Here is a 4,070-nt window from a genome sequence, read left to right as displayed (position 1 = left end):
TAAGATCATATTTTAAATATAACTCTGGAATTGGATATTGCTTCTTAATATTACATTAAGCACTTTCCCATGACCCTAAATGTTTTTGATAAAATACTTTAAAACATTTTTATAATATTGTTATGTGAGTAAATTAATTTAACCCTTCTCCTATAGTTAGACATTTGAGTTATTTCCCACTTTTCAACATTTAAACAGTGCTACTATGAATGTAAATATTTGTGTGCTTCTCATAATAGTCCGTAGGGTAAATTCCTAGAAGTAAGCTTATGGGAGTCAAAGGGCATGCCTTTAAAAAAAAATACTGGCAAATTACTTTCCATAATGATAGTATTAATTGAATCAGTACAAAAGTGTGCCTGTCACCTGACACTCTGTCAAAGACAAGATTATCACATTAAAAAATACTGTGTTCATTTTATAGATGAAAAAATATGGCCTTAGTATTTTATATGGCATCTCCTTGATTATAAATGACATCAAGGCTTTTATTTGTTTGCTTTTCCTTTTTCGAGTCTTGGCATTTGTATTTCTACTTTTGCAAACTGTATCTTCACATCTTTTGCCCATTCTTACATTGCAGTGTTGGTTTTTTTCTTGTGCCTTAAAAAACAAAACAAAACAAAACACATGTGGGCTAGACATTCCGTGACTGTTCTACTCCTTTGGACTATCTGAAAAATCTCAAACTTCATACCAAATGTTTCCAGACTAAACTCCACTAGCCCCTTCCTTCCAATTATATACAGATCTGCAGTTTATTGAAAGGGAAATTCTAGTGCTTTGTTATAACTCTCACTGCTGTTTGCTGAAGTTCAGTTCCACCAATTGGTAGACACTGAGATGAGATCCACACTTTTGTTCACGCCCTCTGACACAATCAGAACTTTGATTTTCCCATGTAGCAGAGCTGAATGCCACTACATACAAGAAATCCCATTTGCCATCAATTCAGTTTTCCATGTGGGGCTTTCCTGATGGGGCTTTCTTGATTCTTACTCATTCTTTTCTTTCCTTCCATTCCACCCCCCCCTTCTTCTCTCCTTCTTCTAATAATTTAGAGCTCTCTTTCCAGAAATATCAACCAGGCGGGTACAGTTTTGCAGTGCTTCCTACTCCAGTGACGTAAAACACCCACAGAAATTTTCTGCTAATCCTGAGTAAAACAAACAACAATATGTCAGAAATGTTCTTGAGGCCAGATCGTGCAAGTCAAAATGCACACCCACCGGTAGCGAGCCCATCACTGTGGTGTGCATGTTCTAGAGGGCCAGTGAGACAGCTTTTGCTTAAACCTCATATATGCCATTATTTAAAGAAATCAAAGATACTTGTTTTGGTTTGGGGGCTGGAATTTATGCCTCAGAATAGTTCCAGTTTTTTTTTTTTTGTTTTTTCCAGAATTTAGCATTGCCAAAGTAGCAATTTGTAAGCAGGAGGAGGGAAACAGGGCACAGTTTCCTTTCAACTTCATTATGTGCACATTAGGTTTTGTTATTGTGTTTACATAAGGCATTTCTTTTGAAACACTGTATATTTGGTAGAAATAGGAAAAGCAAACATATTTAGGTCTCATCACTGTCTCTGTTTAGCTTTGGGAGAGACATGAAGGGGCACGGACTTTGTCATAGTTTTTTCTGGGTTGGACTCCATGTGGGGAGTATGGGTAAGAGCTCTGGACAGAAATCTCCAAGCGGCGAATCCTCGTGGGCCTTCCTGGCCAGATGGAGGTCTTGTGAAGGACTTGGTTTTATTGATTCAGTGCCCTGAAAGCCATCCAAGTGCAAACAAGTAAGATGAATAGAATCCACTCTCTCCCTCTGATTCTGTGAATATTGCTGTGCACAACCCACCATAGCCCCATCTTACACTTCCCTTCCACCTCCCAGAGATAAGGGGCTACCAGGAGATCATATCTCAGCCACTGACTTGACCCAAGGCATGCTTTTTAAGAATCCAAGACAGGAAAGAACAAACCACTCTGGTTACAGAAAGGAACAGTTCAGAGTTCCCTGAAATAACCCCAGATTGTAGACTCCTCAGCAGCATGGATGAATCATCACTGAGGGTGGGCCTAGAGGTGGAAGGGGAGGATGGGGCACCGGGTAGTGTGTTCAGGGGGTCTTCTCTGAGCCGCTCATGTTCAGGTTCATTATCTCTATTGGACATCTGTTGATCTGAACTTCTGGTTGAAAGTGACTGAACCAAAATCCAAACATCAAGACAATACACTCAAATGAGTTTAAAGGTTTAAAAATAATTTATTAGCTTTTTTTTTTTTTTTATCTGAGAGAGAGAGAGAGTGCGTGAGCACAAGCAAGGAGAGGGGTGGAGGGAGAGGGGGAGCGGTGGAGGGAGAGGGAGAAGCAGGCTCCACGCCAAGCAGGGAGCCCGACATGGGGCTCAATCCCAGGACCCTGAGAGCATGACCTGAGCTAAACACAGTTGCTTAACCAACTGGGCCACCGAGGTGCTCCAAAAATAATTTATGGGTTGATGTAACTGAACTGAACAGTCCAAAGGTAGGGCTACTTTCTGACGTGACTGGAATCAGAAGGTTAAACATGATTTAATTTTAGCTCCATCTCTTTGAAAGTCATTCCCCAGGATGAATATGATGGGTCAGGGCTGTTTAAGACCCCCAAGCCTCATGCAGGATCTAGTTACAATGTAGCTGTAAAGTGCTGCCTTGTCTTTGCCCCCTGCTCAAAATAAAGCTGTTACCTTTCTAGCCCTGTCCGCCATGGTGCTTAGCAGCCAGGGATGCATGGTCTCAGACATGTTTACCAAGTAAAACACTGACTTGAGGGACACCTGGGTGGCTCAGTCATTGAGCGTCTGCCTTCGGCTCAGGTCATGATCCCGGGGTCCTGGGATCGAGCCCCGCATCGGGCTCCCTGCTCAGCGGGGAGTCTACTTCTCCCTCTCCCATTCCCCCTGCTTGTGTTCCCTCTCTCGCTGTGTCTCGCTCTGTCAAATAAATAAATAAAATCTTTAAAAAAATAAATAAAAAAAAAAAACACTGGGAAAAAAAAAAGACCCCCCAGCCTCTACAGCTCCACAGCCTCAGCAGGAAAAGTACATCTTTCACCAAGAAAGAAAGATGAGGAGGACTGGGGAAAAGAGAAGGTGGGCCAGCTTGGATCAGCTGTCTGACCTTTAACTAAACGGAGGAGATCTGTATACTAGATTACATATCCATTCCTAAGTAGGGGAATAGGTCCCCCCAGGAATGAGAAGTTTCTATTGTTAGGAAAAGAGGACTCTGTTGATAGAAGAACTAAAGCCATCATAATCCACTTCATCATGGTGTGGTAGCAAAGACACTGGGCTTACAGTCAGGCCTGTCCTACTTTGCTACCATCATTTTGTCACCTTGGGCAAGACAGCTCTCCAAGCTTCAGATCCCTTAGCTGTTCTGTGGGGACAAGAATATGCATATGATCGCTTCAGGGAGACCACTGAAGTGTGTGGAGGATCCAGAGACAATAAGAATGTAAGGGATTCTTGCCATTATCTCTTTCTGGTCCCTGAAACTGTCCATTGCAGATCATCTGTTTACTCATGTCTAGGACACAATTTAATTTGTAAAGTTCTAAAAGGGAACATTCATTGCTTAATGTTCAAACTAACCAGCTGACTTCAACCTACCCAGGTGTTCAGGCAGTGCATCTGTCTTGCACCTGCTTCACCCAAGTGATGCAAAGAAGAGTGTGTGTTGGTTTCGGCTCCCTAATCATGATCATCAGGACAGTGAGAGGCCCCTCTCTGACGCAGCTTCACTCTAAAGTGTTGGGTTTCTATTTGAGGACTCTTTTAGAAACTATCTTTGACTTCTGAAAACCAAAGTGTTTGAAATATTCATCTTTTTTATCCCTAAAAATGGAATAGGAGGACTGGCACCTCTCCTAAAGCCCCAGCCACACCTGCTGTTTATCCTGCACTCACGCAGTGATGACTCTCCCTTAGAGTTCATGGCATTTCCTTTGACACATCAAAGTGAAACTCCTAGAAGACAGAAACAACAGGTCTATTGTTAGATGAAGAGTAAATACCCCGTTTCAAGGCAA

The 4,070-nt window shown here is 42.2% G+C and overlaps 1 non-coding gene across 1 annotated transcript; it reads left to right on the top strand.

Annotated features, from left to right (window-relative positions):
• The first annotated feature begins 2,650 nt into the window (after nucleotides 1–2,650).
• On the top strand, nucleotides 2,651–2,781 carry LOC115943952 (small nucleolar RNA SNORA63). Its single transcript, XR_004078518.2, has one exon. It is a non-coding gene; the product is annotated as a small nucleolar RNA SNORA63 (small nucleolar RNA).
• Nucleotides 2,782–4,070: the final 1,289 nt, after the last annotated feature.

The sequence above is a fragment of the Leptonychotes weddellii genome, chromosome 8 (assembly GCF_054177405.1).
Source record: "Leptonychotes weddellii isolate Sample4059 chromosome 8, ASM5417740v2, whole genome shotgun sequence".
In the NCBI taxonomy this organism is placed as follows: Eukaryota; Metazoa; Chordata; class Mammalia; order Carnivora; family Phocidae; genus Leptonychotes; species Leptonychotes weddellii.
This window is presented reverse-complemented; position numbering and strand designations above follow the sequence as displayed.